Source organism: Gavialis gangeticus, unplaced genomic scaffold (assembly GCF_001723915.1).
Source record: "Gavialis gangeticus isolate Ggan-Ray unplaced genomic scaffold, GavGan_comp1, whole genome shotgun sequence".
Classification (NCBI taxonomy): Eukaryota; Metazoa; Chordata; order Crocodylia; family Gavialidae; genus Gavialis; species Gavialis gangeticus.
In genome coordinates, this window is record NW_017729013.1 from 3,961,276 (window position 1) to 3,979,010 (window position 17,735).

Consider the following 17,735-nt stretch of genomic DNA (forward strand, 5'->3'; position numbering starts at 1 on the left):
CCTGCCTCTAATGAACCTGTGTTGGTTGCCGCCAGGCATAATCTCTCCTGCTGGCCCCTCGCGAACATGCGCCAGGATAACTCTCTCAAAAAGCTTGCCCAGGATCGAGGTAAGACTAATTGGCCTATAGTTTCCTGGGTCCCTTTTTTGAAAATGGGAATCACATTGGCCCTTTTCCAGTCCTCTGGCACCACACCAAAGCACCACGAGTGCTCGTAAAGCCGTGCCAGGGGTCCCGCAATGACCTCAGCTAATTCCCTCAGCACTCGGGGGTGGATATTGTCAAGACCTGCTGATTTAAATGCATCCAGTCCCTCCAGAAGTTCCCTGACTAGGTCCTCACTGACCCTAGGCCTGCGTTTGCCTCCCCTGGGACCTACAGGGGTCCTGGTGGGGGGAGGGGGTGACCCAGTCCCTGCTCAGAATAATGGAGGCAAAAAAATTGTTACCTTTGCTGTCTGGTGCGAGGACCAGATTTCCTAGCATGTCCTGCAAAGGCCCCACATTACCCAGTACCTTCTTTGTACCCCCTATGCGTTTGAAAAAGGACTTCTTGTTGTCCTTGATCTGGGTAGCTAATCCCAGTTCCATCTCCACCTTGGCCTTCCTGACCGCCCCCCTATAGCCCCAAGCAACCGAGGTATAGTCCTCCCTGGTGATGGCCCTTCCCTTCCATTGGATGTACGCCTCCTTTTTGGCTAGGAGACATTCCCGTATGCTTTTGGTGAGCTACAGGGGCTTTTGCGCCCTCTTGCCCCCTTTGATACATGTTGGGATTACCTCCTTTGGGCCTGGAAGATTGTCTCTTTAAGGAACAACCACTTTTCCTGGACACCCGAATCCTCTCCCCTCCAGGACCTCAGTGTCTCCCCAACTATTCTCCTTACCTCACTGAAATCCACCCTCCTGAAGTCCAGGGCTGCTGCCTTGCTGAAGGCCTCTGCCACCTTGCACTGGATGATGAATTCCAGCAGGCGATGATCGCTGTCACCCAGGTGGTCGAGCACCCACAGACCCCTCACCAGGTCGTCGCCTGTGGCCAGGACCAGGTCCAACAAGGCATCTCCCCTAATGGGGCTGTGCACCTCCTGGGTGAGATAGAGGTCCTGTATCTCGGCTAGGAACCTATGTGAGCAGTCAGGCCTGGCTGACTGCTCTTCCCAGCAGATGTCTAGAAAGTTCAGGTCACCCATGATGACCATGTCCTTTGACCTAACTACTTCTGTGAGCTGACTTAAGAATTCCTGGTCCAACTCTTCCCCTTGGTTGGGTGGTCTGTAGTAGATCCCCCTCCCCCGCCCCGTTAAGTCTCTTTTCCCTCAACTTCCTTGTATTCTAACCCAGAGCACTTCAGTCTGCCCTTCCTCTGACCCAGTGCCACTTGTTGAGGATGTGACTTTCTCCTTGATGTAGAGCGTCACACTCCCACCTCTCCTCCCTGTCCTATCCCTCCTGTACAGCCTATAGCTCTTGATATTCACCACCCAGTCGTACGTTGGGTCCCACTATGTTTTGGTGAGCCCCACTATGTCTGGGTTGGTGTTAGCTAGCAGGAGGGGAGTTCCTCCTGCTTGTTTCCCATACTAAGAGCATTAGCGTAGAGGCATTTGAGGCCTTCAGAAGATGCATGCACTGGCCCCCTCATCTCAGTACTACCTGGGCCCCTGTCGCTTACCTGGGTATTTGTTCTGCTCATCATCGGTCTAGGCTGGGCTGTTCTTGTGGGTGATGCTTGGTTTAGTGGTCCAAGGCTTCTGCCGCTCTCGTCTTCCCCCAACGAGCCTAGTTTAAAGCCCACCAAAGGAGCTCAGCCAACCTAGAAGAGAACAAACGCTTATCTTTGGGGGAAAAAGTGAAGCTGTGTTTTGGATTTGTTGGGACTTGAGGGCCCCTTGATGCATTGTGGACCCAAGCATTCCTTTTAATTTATTAATTATTTAATTCTCCAGAAGTCATCTAAGAAAGCCAAATTCTACTTTCTGATGCTTGTGCAATGAGGGAATTCTTTCCTTTTTCAAGACCGACTACTGAATGCAGCTGAAAATAAAGTAATTAGATGAATTTGAGGAACAGTAAGGGAGAGTGATGCATGAAAATGGCTTGGCAACAAATTGTAAGAGATCTAAGAAAAAACTAGTATAGTAAATATAGTGAAATTCATTGGGCTGGGTGCATGGTTAAGAAAAGAGAGTGATATTAGCCAAATATCACTTGAAAGGCCATGCCAATAGCATTTGACTCAGCGGCTGACTAAGAAGATGGAAGGATATAATGCTGAGAAAGACTTTAAAAAAGACTTCTACAATGGTGTATCCTTAGAACACCTCTATGATACACTACAGTCTAATTAAATAACAGTTGAAATGATGTAAAGACTTCCATTGACTTCAGCCTCTAGGTCAAGCCTTTGCTGAGGGGTACATAGCCAAGGGAGAAAATTGAGGCAACAATGGGAATGAACTAAAGAGGCGATCCAGGAGAAGAAATAAGGAAAGACTGCTTGGAGAATGCTCTTGTCTCTTCAGTGGAGGGAGGAGGTAGTGGGGAGTGAAGCAGCAAAGGCTAAGTAAGCAGCAGGAGAGGAAAGGAAGACATGAGACCTATATTGAAACTGGAGCAAGTAGGTGTTGGAAATAGAGAAAGATTCTGCGAGAAGCCTCTTGGAAGTACAGTGGCAAACAAAGGCCTCCTACAATCTGCCAGATCTAAAGCCAGCATGGAAGTCTAGTACAGATGTCTGTAGGTTGTTCTCTAGCCCAGGATACCTGGAGTTCATAGTCAGCTGGTCCTTCATGCCTAGCAAGCTCCTCACTGTGTTTGCAGCACACTGCAGCTCAAATCTAACTCAGAAACAAAGGCAGCTTTCAATCTATTCTTAAAATGGGTAGGAACTGTGAGAAGCTACCTACTGAGAAGTGAATTCTTTTGCAAAGCACTTCTACTAGCACTCTCACATATACTGGAGCCTGGGTAGAGTTCTGGGGCCCTGAATGAGGAAACTAGAAGAATTAAGGTATAACACTGAACGAGAACAGGAAAACTCTGGCATTAGTGACGCAGAGAGAGCAGTGGATAGGTGGACTCTATAGGCAAGACTGTGGAGAGAAAAAAGCAGAGTCAAGACTCCACAGGGGAGGCAGTGAGGCAGATGGGAAGCGTTGTATGCAGATTTCCCCCAGCCCTGTTAAACTGAAAAAGCTGAGAAAGCTATCTTGCTGTATCTTCTTTTGCAAACCAGTGCCCCTCTCCAATGAACCAAAAAAGCCTCTATACCAAAAGCTCTTGGTTGTTTTTTTAAAAAACAGACAAAATCTCTTTATTCAGATACAATGAATGGGGTGGGGGGGGGGGCTGGCAAATATGAAAACCTTTGATGCCCATTCTAGCTTAGGGCCTGAGCCAAAGACCAGCAAAGTGGAAGCAAAGTGCACCCAGCAGGATCTGGCTCAGGTTCTTGATCTGCTGGGGTCTGTGCTAAAAGGCTACATTCAGTTTCCTCTTGATGTTGTTCAGCATCTCTTGCTCAGATTATGCAGTGTCAAGTGTAACATGCACAACCCCCAAAGTACTGTCAAAGATGTCAAGGTCTTCAGAGTTGTGCCTGAAAGTCTGTTTTGTGCTGTCTCTGACAAATCTCTTACGGTTTCTCCCCCGCATCACCACTGGCGTTCAGCGATTTGTTTTTCTCTAGCTGTAATGGCAATTGATGGATGAATTATGTTGCACAAATGATTTGTTCCTTTTGATAGCAGCAAGTGTCCTCGACTACTAGGCTAGGATGGCATCTGCCAACTTCCCAAGTTCCCTTTGGAAAGACAGTGTGTATACACATGCATATTGAAAACTCAGAAGCATCGGCTCTCATTCCCTCAATGTTTACTTCTCATTCATGTCGAACACTGAATGCTTTTCTGGCCTTGGGGCAACATCCGGTTTTAATTTCCTTTCTTCTTCTCAAGATGCATTCTTCCTGCATCAGCAGGCTTCAGTAATCCCGCTTGTGATCACAGGGCTCTTAATTAATTATGAAGTCTTCATTAAGCCTTTAAAAACAAAAAGAAAAAAAAAAGAAGTGCTTCATTTTGCAATATTTATATTCACTTTTTAGTCTATGATGTATATATGAAGTGGCATCAATACTCATTAAAAACTGTGTAATCCTTAAATAGCTGCCATCCTCCTTTCCTCTTATCTACTCAAGAAATCACCAGGGCCAAGGCATGTGACAGAGGTCTGCTTCATTGAGTGGCCAAGTTCTACATGAGCAGCATTGCATGACATGAATGTCTGCATAACAAACTAGTTCAAGCTAGCTCCTTCTAGAGCTACACGTTTCCCTGTAGGGACAAATATTCTGTCTGTAATTCATGAACAGCTTGCAGCTGCTGTAATCAAAGTGATAGTCCCACTGCCAGTGTCCTGTTCAGCTCAGTGAGGATGTGGAGGGCTCAAGTTCCTGGACATGCTCTAAAACAGGGAAAGCCACTAGGAGATATTTCAGGGGCTGGAAACTGAACACTTGAAACTTGACGTCCTGTTCTGTACTCAAAGCCTCTCTCCCCATCTTGGCTAATGTGACTTTCTTAGCTTATAATTACTATGGGCTTCCAAGCCTGCCTTTCACGTTGAGTGTGAAAGGACACATATTGGCACATGCTTTGAAAGACTTCCCTAAGCAAGTGTACGGAGAGATGTTTTTCCATGATTGAAGACCTGTCGCCTAGCAGTCATAATTATACTGGACCTGTGATCACATGCATGAAAATGCAATATTGATCTGGTCTTCCCTTGCTAAACAACAAGTGCTTATCATTTGAGCTAAGGGAGGAAATGATGATCAAGTATCAGGCTCTTATCCTGCTAGCAGCCCTGATCACTCAAGTAAGGTGCAGATGGACTTGCTTCTCTGGCTGTAAGGGACAGGACTAGGAGCAATGGTCTCAAGCTTCAGCAGGAGCCATTTAGGTGGGAGATTAGAGGGAACATCCTGACTATGGAAGTCAAGCAGACCTAGAGAAACTGTGGGATCTCCATCATTGTACATTTTCAAGAACAGGTTTGACAGACACTTGGCTGGTTTAGTCAAAAATGATCCAGCCTTGAGCAGGGGGCTGGACTATAGGACCGTGTGAGGTTCTGCAACAAGACCAGGCCCCCAGGGGCAGCTATGATACCCCTGGGGGCCATGTGGCTCTTGCCTGGTTCGATCTCTAAGCTACCGTCCCTTGATTCCTTGCCTACCGCATTTTATTTTTATTAAGAGATTAAAGAAGGGAGGCTGTCCATGGTCTTAGCGCAAGCCCTAGTCGATTCCCACCAGTGGATTCCCTCTCGCTCGGACTCTGCTGGTCACGCCACTCTCTCCTGCGGAGTGGGCTCTCCTAGCCCACATGTGCCCCCATAGTACCCATTAATACATGGGCTAATCACACCTTCTGTACCTACCCTACCACTGTGCCCATACCTTGCAGATGTCACTATCCCATCATTCCCTTGTCAGGGCCTCAGTCTTCTCAGCCTCCACCCCTTTTCTCTTGCTGGGCCTTCTAGCCCAGGGCCCCTGTCCTGGATCTGGCTTCTGGGCACCAGTCCTTATCTTGGCTCCAGGCCCCCTGGCCCTTTCTCTACCCTGCTCTGGGTGCCAAGCCTGTTTTGGCTCCATCTGCACCCCCTAGTCCTACATCAGCCCTGCTGTAGCCCTCTGGCCCTCTCACCCCAGTCTATTCCTTGAGTCTGACCCCAGCAGGGCTTAAGGCAGTCATGTGCCCCTCAGGACCTCCAATAGGACCTCTAAACCACCCCTTAGTCCCTTTTACAACCTACCGGTATAGAACTCTAATAAACAATAAGCCCTCTGGCTACAACACAAATCCCTAACTGGGTCAAATCCCAGCTCCTTGGCTGTATCCCTCTGCTCCCCCTATCTCCTTGAAACTTGGCAAGCTTTGTGGCCTCAGCAGGGGCTGCCATTCCTGATGTTTTCATCCAAATCTGCCAGGAAATGACAAAGTTATAGGCAGTTTCCTGCTTCCCCATTATAGTCTATGGGCAAAACGTCGAAACAGCATCAAAACAGCGAAACAGTTTCAAATAAATGAAACAGAACAGTGCTTTTGAAATAAAACAAAACTTGAAATGAAACACTGTCCTGTCGAAACATAAGTCGAAGCGAAACGGTGCTGTTTCACATAGCCCTACTATTTACAGATGCTCTGATACTTCTTATATAACCTACTTGTGCTTTATATATATATATATATATATACACATCTGCTCTATCTAGTGTTTGTTTTAGGCAGTAACTCACAATGTTTTCTTATTGGAGTCAATTGTTTTATAGATAACCTTCCTCCCAGCTCATTAGATCATGCCCCAAATAGTTGCTACTGCCCTTATCTCTGAAGCGTGCTGGAGATATTTTTTGATGACCAGCCCCACTCCTTGTTTCTCACTATTTTGAAGGCTACATGCACTGCCTTATGGAATGGGAAGTTCTCTGGCTGCCAATGGAAAATGAGCACACTGTTGCCCAAGATTGCAGCTCAGCACAGAGCCATCTCCATTGCAGACAATATTGGAGTGGGCAAGGGAGTTAAATAGCTTTCAAGGAGGCAGCTACTGCTTCATCAACAACTGCAGGTTCGTAGATAAGCAAGTATCTTCCATGTTCCATGCAGATCTTTCCATTAGCACCCGTTGCCCCTCTAGACGGGTAGTATCATGTTAAGAAAAACTAACCTGTGGAACTTGCTGGCTTGAAGGAATGGAATAATTGGTTAATTCCACGAGCCTGTTTCTAGCAAGCTGAATTCCCTTTAATCGGGTTTTATTTTAGAAACCTTCCTCTAACTTGTACATTCCCAACCGAGTTCTCCAAATAGCAATTCTCTAAAGATAGGTGCAGCAGACTTGAAATCTTACATTTAAGCTATAGAAGTCATCCACAGGAAAAATCCAGCTTACTGAGCTTCTTAGAGTCCCAGATCAGGGAGGCCTCTCTGTCTTCCAGTTCAGCCAGGCCATAATTATATTAGGAAAAGGGGTTGTACTGAGGAAATGGTACTTTTTTCCAGCCCTTCTGGGAAACTCAGCACCATTGAAATGATTAAAAGTTCATGTATTTCCATGGCAAGTGAAGTGAATGGCTATGATATAGCACAATATCAACATGATTCTATTTATTCATTTGAATATTGTAGAGAACAATGATTTGCCCATTACAAGAAAGGTGCTGGAAAACAGAATTGTTCATAGGGTCATTTGTATTTTACAATTTAACACAAAACCTGTTAAATCACAAGAGCTGCTGTTACCGTCTAGAAACACTGTGCAATGACTTCTGGCATTTATGTCTGAAAAAAATGCAGTATGATTCCAGAGGAACTGATAAAGTTGCATAAAAGATTTAAGAGCCCATTCTCTAGCTGTATGATGCTTTTAGCACCTACCCAGATGCTTGTTTGAATTCCAATGCTGAGGATTGTGCTACTTTGTCTTATGTTTTATGCCTTCAGCATTTAAAAGTGATATGGCAAACCAGGTGGGATACAGTTGAGAGTCATGGAGGCCCCTGGCAGATGTTCTTTTTAAGGCCTGATGGGATCTAATCCATGATACAAACAATCATGCCTCTGCCAGTGCCACGTATGCCTGGCAGGACTCACAGTTTTGGGATCAGAGATTAGATCCTAATTGTGCCTTACTTGCCAGTGCAGGGGAAGCCCAGAACCATGGTCTCAGGTTACCCCAGAACCATCAAGTTGAAACTCAGGTGCCAACAATCAGCTGATTGCCAACTGGGGTCAGGGACTGAGCTGGGATCTGGAACTAGGTCCTTTCCAGTCCTGAGCCCTAGCCAATGATCAGCTGATTGTCAGAGCCCCAGCTGGGGAGCACACCTGATTTTTATAGATACCCATGCCCAGGGATGAGTAAAAACTGTGTGCGTCTTCTAGTGCACAAAGACCCTGTGATCTGTAAAATCAGGTGTGCTGCCCAGTCAGACAACATATGGGACTTTTACTTATCCCCAGTCACAAGGACCCTGAGATTGGGCTGCTGCGGCCTGACCCCAGGGTCCCTGTGCCCTATGTTACCACATGGGCTTCCCAACCAGGCAGCAAATAGAGTTTTTACAAGACCTGGAGTCCAGCAACTAGTTATTCCAGGGACTGTGTTGTGAACGCTGGGGCTGCCCCATGCTGGATCCTGACACTCAGCTAGGTGTCCACATGTTCAGTTTAAGGCATGACAGAAATGAGCCACAAAGTTGTTATACATTGCGGGCACATCTACATGTGCAATTAATGAGACTAACAACTAATCCAGATGTCACCATCTACGATGATGATGGGTGATCTCTTGTGAATGATTAAGATCGTCTTCCAAGGATCTTAATAGTGAGTCCACAGGTGGTCTGCATAGCCCAATTCTAGATCCACATGTCTTGTTTCCAGGAGGGATGGGCCCTGTTTTGCTGCGTTGGATGTTCTGAAGTTCTTTTCACTTGTTCCTCTTCTTTCTCTGCTGCCTGTTGACGAGATGTTTCAAAGTGTTGAGGTCCCTCCCAAAGAGCCTTCCTCTATTTTGGTCAGTCCTGAGCAAGAGTCTCCCAAGTGTTGATGTCGATCTTACATCTCTTCATGTTTGCCTTCAGGGAGTCTCTGAATCACTTTCTTTGCCCTCCACTATTTTGCTGACCTTCTTTCGGCTGTGAGAAAAAGGTTCTCTTTGGAAGGTGGGAGTCAGGCATGCAAACAGCATGACCTGTCCAGCAAAGTTGATTTTGGATGATCATGGCCTCAATGCTGTTGGAATTTGCTTCGGCCAAGATGCTGATGTTTGTGTGTTTAAACTCCCAGCTGATCCGAAGGATCTTGCAAAAGCACCTTTGGTGGTACTTTTCCAAGCTCTTGAGATGCCTTCTGTATGTGGTCCAAGTTTCTGAGCCATACAGCAGAGTTGGAATGACAATGGATCGATAAACCAAGAGCTTCATTTCAGTGAGGATGTCATGATTTAAGAAGACTCTTTTACTCAGACGTCCAAAGACTGTGCTTGCATATTGCAAGTGGTGTTGTATTTCCATGTCAACATCTGCCTTTCTTCCAAGATAGGCAAAGTGATCCATGGTTTCCAGCAATTTTCTGTTGATTTGAATGGAGCGGGGGTTCTTTCTCCATTTGGAGCAGCTTGGTAAAGGACTTGCGTTTTCCTGATGTTTAGAGTTAGTTCAATACTCTGATAGACTTCCAAGAATACATTAAGAATGGTTCGGAGGTCCATTTCAGATTGAGCAACGACAGCATTGTCAACCGCATACTGGAGCTCCATTATGGATGTTGTCATGGTCTTTGTTTTGGACTTGAATCTGCTGAGGTTGAAGAGTCTTCTGTCCATCCTATGCACAATTTGAATTCCAGGTGGGAACTTTCTGTTGATGAGGTGCATTATAGTGGAGATGAAGATGGAAAACAAAGTTGGAGTGATGATGCAACCTTGCTTCACTCCAGTTTTCACCTCAAATGGTTCTGTTTGATTCCCATTGCTGAGAACCCTTGCAGACATGTCATGGAGAAGTCTCAGAACACTGATGAACTTGTTTGGGCCGCTAATTTTGGACAGGATTTTCCACAGGGCTTTGCAGTTTACAGAATTGAAGGCTGTAGGGAGGCTGATGAAGGCCCAATAGAGAGATCGATTTTGCTTATGACACTTCTCCTGCATTTGACATGCTGTAAAGATCATGTCCACAGTTCCTCAAGATGGTCTGAAGCTGCTTTAAGATTCTGGCAGATTTTCTTCCACAAGTGGGAGAAGGCAGTTAGCAATGATATGGGCAATGACTTTCCTCACAGTGCCCAACAAAGAGATGCTTCAGTAGTTTCTGCAATCAGCTCTGTCCCCCTTCTTGAAGATGGTAACAATCAAGGTATCAGTTGGCTGGGATTTCTTCCTTGTTCCAGATTTTAAGGATGAGGACATGAAGCTGACACATACGTTGTTCTCCTCCTCCTTTGAAAATCTCTGCAGTTATTCCATCAACACTGGCTGTCTTGTTGTTCTTCATTTTCCCAAAGGCACTTCCAACCTCTGCCAGGGTAGGCGGCAAACTGAGGTCTTGTCTGATTGCTTTTTGAGGAAAGTTGTTGATCTTATTTTCATGGACAGTTGAGTCATGATTCAGTAGGTCCTGGAAATGTTCTTTCCAGAAAGCATTGATCGATTCACTGTCTTTCAGGAGTGTTGTTACATCCTTTGATCATAGAGGATTAAAGCCTTGAGTGCTAAGGCCATAGACAGCTTTGATAACACTGAAGAAGCCACGAGTGTCATGGATGTCAGCAAAATGTTGGATTTCTTTTGATTTCTGAATCCACCACTCATCCTTCAGGTCTCGTGTTCTCCTCTGCACCTCTGATTTTGCTTGTGGGTGTGCATTTTTCTTGATGGCAGAGTTGATGTCATTCTGCGAGGCACAGAAAGCTTTCCATTTCCTGTCAATGAGACCTTGAATTTCAGTGTCATTTTCATCAAACCAGTCTTGATGTTTCCTGGTCTTGTATCTTATGGTATCTTCACAGGCTGAGAGAACAGCTGTCTTTGGTCCTGTCCAGTGCTCCTTCTGGGTGCTCTGTTGGTAGTGTCTTATTCAGGAGTTGCTGGAATTCTCTCTGCTTGAGTCTGTCCTTCAAGCACTTAATGTTTAACTTGTGCCTGATCTGTTTCCTTTGCATTGTTTGTTTAGGAGCAATCCTGATGGACATGGAGGAAGGGATGAGGTGGTAGTCAGCCCAGCAGTCATCAGTGCTAGTCATGGCTCTCGTAATCAGGACATCCTGGCAATCGTGAGTCCAAACAATCACGTAGTTGATCAAATGCCAGTGTTGCAATCTAGGGTGTTTCCAGGACATCTTGAACTTGTTCCTTTTGATGAAACAGGGTATTCGTGATGACAAGTCCATGTTCTGTGCACTTCATCAAGAGAAGGACCCTGTTAGCATTTGAATTCCCAATGCCTTCTTTTCCAAAAGTACCTTTCCAAAGTTTTGAGTCTCTTCCCACTCTGGCATTAAAATCTCCAAGAAGGATGATCTTATCTTCCCTTGGGATATCTGTGAGGATGGTGTCAAGCTGTGAGTAGTTCTCCTTCATGATCTCATCAGCATTGAGATTTGGGGCATATACACTCACAATTGGCACCTGCTGGTCTTTGGTGAGTTTGAGACGGACAGTCATGAGGCATTCATTGATGCCAGTTGGGAGCTCTGAGAGTCGGTTCACAAGTTCGTTTTTGATGGCAAAACCAACCCCATGCGTCTGCAGCTCTTCTTCCTGTCTCCCTCTGCAGAAGAAGGTGTATCTGCCATCTTCTTCGTTCAGGTGTCCTTCTCCAGCACATCGAGTTTCAGATAGGGCAACAATGTTGATGTTGAACTTCCTCAGTTCACGAGAGATTACCGCTGTCCTCTGCTCGGGGCTATCACTATTTGTGTAGTCCATTAAGGTTCGTACATTCCAGGTTCCGAAAATTATTTTTGTTTCTTTGTGACTGCATAGAGGTGATCCCACTGGATGTGGTTATCCAGTCAGAAACTGATCAAGACAGACTATATTTGGGGCACGTTTTCTAGCCCCCTCCCCATGAGGGGTGAACAAAGTGGATCCTAAATAGGACTGCTCAGTCATGGGTGCAGCTGCTGAACTGCTTTTACTGCCTCTGTCCTTTAACAAGACACCTGAAGCAAACCCCCACCACCTACATACCAGTCCGTGACTAGGAATTTCCAGATCTCACGGTCCTGTCCCCATCACCACTCACCAATTGCCATAGGACTTTCCTGTTGTGCAGAGGAAATGTATGATTTCCACAAGGAAGATGCCTCTGCATGACTTCTTTTAGCGTGAGGAAGTTGTTGCATGCCAACAATCGCACTGTCCTTGACAAATAGGGATCTAAGTCCAATGACATGGAATCCATGATGATTGGAGACCCTTGATCAAAGCCCTTTGAGATGCTGCAAGAGGCATGTGTGAGAATGAGAAAAGGGTGCAGGGAACTCTCAGGGCTGCTTCAGCAATCCAGCTGACACAAGGGGTAGTGTCCCCAGGTACCAAATGGCTGGGCCCCAGAAGCTCCTGAGAGCAAACAGCCCTGAGCTACTTGACAGGGCAGCTTTTTGTACTGATGGGGCCAGGACAGGGCAGCTTTTTATACTAATGGTGACAACACAGGTGCTGACCCTGGGCTCTGCCTCCCCCTGGCTGCAGATCCAGGAGCCTGGCAGGGTTATTTTGCCCCAAGTGGCACAATTTGCCCTACACCAAAGTGCATGTCCAGGCACATGCACTCAGGCAAAAAGCCCCGGCTCATATTTGCACCACTTCTATTTGAGCTGCTGCAACTGCAGGTGCTTGTATGTGTGAATGCACCCTCTGGGTCCTACCCCACATCCAGCTTCCTACCCACCTGTCGAGTTAAACCTGCAGTCCTCCAATTTTCCTGCAAGAACATCATGGGATACCAAATCAAAGGCCTTTTGGAATTCTAGGTATACAATGTAGACATCCTCCCTCTTATGCAGATGGTGAGTTACCTGGTCATAGAAGGAGATGAGACTGGTAAGACAAGATTTGCTCATGACTAAGCTGTCATTCAGAATCCTACCTTCTGCAAGCATATGGCACAAAGACTCCTTGATTTTCCCTGGGATAGAAGTTAGGCTAATTGGCCTATAGTTGCCTGGGTCCTCTCTTCTCCCCTTCTTGAAGATGGGCACAACACTGGCCCTCTAACAGTCTTCAGGGACCTCCCCTGAGCGCCACAACTTTGAAAGAGTTTTGCCAGAGTTCCTACGATGACATCAGTCAGCTCCTTCAGCACTCTAGAATGAAGTTCATCTTGTCCTGCTGACTTATAAGTGTTGAACTTTTTTATCTGATCACGCACCAGCTCAACGTCAACAGTAGGAAGGCAGTCATTCCCACCATGCCCATTCTGAACCTTATCTAGTATGATTTTTCCCTTAGTCCGGTGAAATACCGAAGCAAAGTAGTCATTCAGGAGTTCAGTTTTCTCTTGAGTGTCGGTAACCAGCTGTCCTGAGTTGTTAAGCAATGGCCTCATGCTTCCATTTGTTTTCCTCCTGTTCCCTACATACCTAAAGAAGAACTTCTTATTGTCTTTGATTTCTGTTGCTAGTTTAAATTCAGTCACCGCTTTAGCCTTTCTAATCTGTTCCCTATGAGTGTGGGCCATTGTTGTATAGTCCTCCTTGGGGACTGTCCCAAGCTTCCATTGTTTGTATGTCTCTATTTTTTTTCAAGAGGACCATGGTATCCCTATTCAGCCAAGAGTGCTTACCAGCCATTCTGCTACCTTTCCTGTGCCAGAGGCTGGCCATCATGCCCCTTAGCTGAGGGGGCAAGGAGGGGGGTTACTTCCCCCTCTCTCCAGTGTCTGGTGGGGGGCACAGAAGGGGCATTATCCCACTGCTCACCCTGTGCAGGAAGCAAATGGTGGCGGTCAGGGGGGGCAGACCCTGGTTATGGTCTCCTGGGGGTAGAGGTGGGAATAACTAGAAGGCAATGCTGGTCGGGGCAATAACTAGAGTGGGGAATAACTGAGGGGGCAATGCAGGTCACAGTTTGGCTGCACCCCAACCCCACCGCTGCAGCAGCAATGGATGAGTGCCCGGCAGGCCCCACCTTGGGTCTGTGCCAGTAGGACAGGGAGGAGGGAATTAAACCCCCTCCCTGGCCAGTTCATTCCAAGCTACTGCCAGGGCTGCCCTCCCACCCCAGCACAACTTCCCTGCAGCCAAGGGCTGCTGTAGCATCCCCCAGCTCCCGACTGGAGCCACTGCAGGCACGTGCCTACATTTCATGAATGTCTATTTACTTGCAAATTGGTTCAACCTAAGCAGATTAGCCTAACCTGAAAAGATTGAATCAATTCAGGCTCTGGCTTTTTGAATGTCTGTCCCTAGCCTTAGAGTTTAGCCCCCCACTTGTCATCCAAAATGCATATTAAACTGAGCTACATGCTCTGCCCCTTCCTCCAAACCCAATGGATCATGTTTGCAATTAAACTATCATACTGCAAAGGAAAACAAAATAATTAAAAAAAACCTTTAAGGGTAGTTGCTCAAATGAAAATATGGCCCTAATTTGGTTTCCCTGGCTGCAGGGGCAAGCCTTAACTGTTGTGAATATGGATATTGTCTCATGTTGAGAGGTGGGATCTGTAGTGGTTTTTACAGTTTCTCATCTATAACAGGCTCGGATCAGACTTTTGACCTGAGGGAGGGAAACAAAGTAGAATTCTATTGAGTTAAATTACCTTCTGCTGCATACAATCATAGGCCATAACATAGTTAGGTAATAACATTCATGCTGCCATTAATAGAAAAAAACTTTTCATTGCACTCTGGAGATTTTTGCATGGAAGTGATCCATTCAGGTTGGAGCTGCAGGAAGCAAGCCTAGGGGATCAAACACCACCAGCAGCATCATGATAAATGCCTCTGCTATATTGTGTAATCTCTGTATGCTGGCTTGAAGGAAATATGCCAAATGCTGAAGCTATAGGGCTTGGAATATATAAAATAAATTCATCCTGAATGGCCCTATGGGGCTACATGAGTTACTTGCTGCTTTATTGCAAGTAAATCATAAGAAATGATGCTGTTCCACATAATACTTAAAAAGTATTCTCAGCCTAAGTGAAATACATGTCAAACCCTAGCACATCTTAACAAAAAACAGCTTCAGATGAGAAAGGTAAGAATCAAGTATAAAATAGCTAAGAGTAAGCTCATCATCTGCTGTAGCTGATCATAAATAATAATTGCTTTAAACTGGGAATTTTGAAAACGTGTATTAGTTTTCTGGGTGGTATTTTGTGTGTGGGTGCCCTATCGCAACCTTCCAGTAATCTGAAAAGCAAATACAAAAAAGGCAGGGTAAGGGAGAGAAGGGGACTCATTCCTACCTTAGCAATCAGCACTTGTTTGCCATGAAGAAGAGATTCAGATAAAAACATATTGTCACAGTCTGGCAGTGTTGCCTGAAAGACATCAATGTGTTAGCAGACCTTGATCTTGTTAATAAAGAGTTTAGTGGGGTCTACGGACTCACATCTGCAGAAGACTCCTTGCCATAGCTGGATATGAGGGAAATAGGAGCACCTGCATATGACCAAAGGATTTTGGTTGGAGGTTAGAGTATCCTGTGGAAACAATGCTAGGCAAGTCAAAGCTGATCTTATTCCTTACTGAAGCCAAACACAACGTCTGCTGTGTGGACAACTGTTGATCAAGCATTATCTACCTATTGCTCATAAAGCTACCTCAACTTCTGGCTCCCTAAACTCACATAAATAAATTAAATATAGTCTCCTCCTGCAATAAAAATAACTGCTTGAGACAGTGATATTGTCAGGAATGGACTTGTGAGATGTGGGTGAGAATTTAATACAGCTGCACTTCTTCTGGGCATATGTGGCAAAGGTGGAAATTGGTGATGAAAAGGAGGGTGAGAGAGCTAATTTCAGCACTGCAATAACTCCCCTGTGCCTTTATCCCCTTTAGTGGTATCTGCAACACTCAGGACAGGGCTGTTCCTCAGTAAAGAGGGAGCAGCCATATAGAAGTTACACTTATTATGCAACAGGTGCACAGGAAGTGCGCTACAGCTGTAACTGAAACAGATGGTCCGGGCCCATAGAGCACTGTAAAAATAGCAGATCCTGCTCTAAGATAACCCTGGATGGATGTAGTATCAGACTTCAGCATTGTAGGTCAGAGCGCTGTAACGAACATCCGTACCACGTCCCATCCCGACTCACGTTAGGTTGCATTCCACAGACATCCCATGGAGCATTGTGGCAACCCTACTCAACCCCTCTCAGGGTGGCACTCTAGCCTCAGCCAGAGCTCATGTGATCTGCCTGAGCACTGGGCCCCCAAAGAGTCACGTTAGACAGTGTGTGTGCAAGTTGTGCAGCTTGTTATGAATCTCTGTGCACTAAGTACAGTGTCAAGCTCCATAGTGCAACAATTTCTGGACAACGCAAGAGCACAGTAATCTGCTGGGACGTATACCATTGCAAGTGCAGTGGTTCTGAGCGCTTTCAAGTTGGCACACAACGTCATGCTGGCTAGACCTCTTAAGGCAGCTATCCATGCAGAGACTTGACTTCTGATGTTCTGGATGTGATATTTATAAGTGAGGGAACAGTCTAATGCGACTCCTTGGTTAGCTGGGGTACACTCATGGGGAAGGAAGTGGTTCCCTACTCTGATATTCAGCGTGGTCTTGGCTTGATGATTGTTCACATGGAGGACCAATGATACTGACTTATTGAAGCCGCCCACTGACCTCATGCCTCTCAAACACCACCACCCCCCAGCCCCTGCACCACTGGCCTGGAATGAACCTGAGGTGCCAGGGTCAGGACCCCTTAGTGTTGTTGGGAGCTTGTCAGTCTGTGTTACAGTGAGCGGAGCCATAAATTTGGGTAATTGTCAACAGACCACCCCCATGCCTTCAGGCTGAGTTGCTTTCCTGAGAGAGGCCAGTGTGTTTACCCGGATCCACCTGACACAAACCCTAATCCAAGCAGAGCATGATGTACATGGGAGCATCTACATGAGATGCTTTACTGTGCAGGAGAGCTAATTACTGCACAGCAAGCATCTGCATCTACATGTGCAGATGCTTACTGTGCAGTAATTGAACTAAATTGGCTACCTGCAAATGCAAGTACAAATTTACTCAAGATCAGTATGCACATTAGTGCATGTGTAGACCCCTGAACAGGAGCAAATGTGCTCCCAGTCAGCTGGGCAGCAGGGGGCGGGAGATTGTTCCCTACCCCCATGAGCTGCCAGGGTATAGGGATAATGTCCCCCTGCCCCAGCAGCAGGGAGCTCCCAGGCCCCATTCTGTGATCGTGGGGCCAGGACTGGGAGATCTTCGTCTCCCAGCCTGAGCCCTGCGGTTGTGTGACCCAGGCTGAGAGATTCTTATCTCCCAGTGCCAGCTCCGCAATCTTGAGGACAGCACTGGATGATCATTGCCCTCCTGGGCCACAGTGGTGAGGCAGACTGCCACCCACCCCACTCCCCCAGCATAGAGAGCCCTGCTCCAGGGACTGCTTCCTAGGGCAATATGATTTAGAGTCCAGGAGGGTGGGTGGGGGGCCTGGATGGCAACCATGGAGGAACACTGTGCATTGATTGGGGGGATACAGAGGAACTGGCAGGGCCCAAGAACAGAAGATATGGTGCATGGGAGCTGCTGCCCTGTGGTCTGAGGAGCCAGGAAGGTGTCCCAAGGGGCCTGCTCTGGAGACGAGCAGTACAGGAGGGGAGGGGACCAGGCTGCCCAATACCCAATGCCAGGGCCAGCATTTACTCAGTCTGCTGTCCCTCTGCTGCCCCAAGGTTTTGTGTTTATTAAATTGAAGTGCTCCTTCTGGTGATCCAGCTGCCTCCCATAGGGCCTCAACGAGCCAGAGCAGAAGCAGGTAGGACGGCCCTCTGACAAGGATTGGGGGAGGGTGTGGTCAGTGATGTCACTGATGATGAAATCAAGGACTCCAGGTACCTAGTGCCCACCCCGGGGAACAGTGAGCTGCGCAAGAGGCAGGCATCAACCCCATCTGCTGCGTGAAAGTTGGTAGCCCAGTCGTGTCCTGGACACCTGCGGGGGGTGGGTGGGTGGGTGGGTGT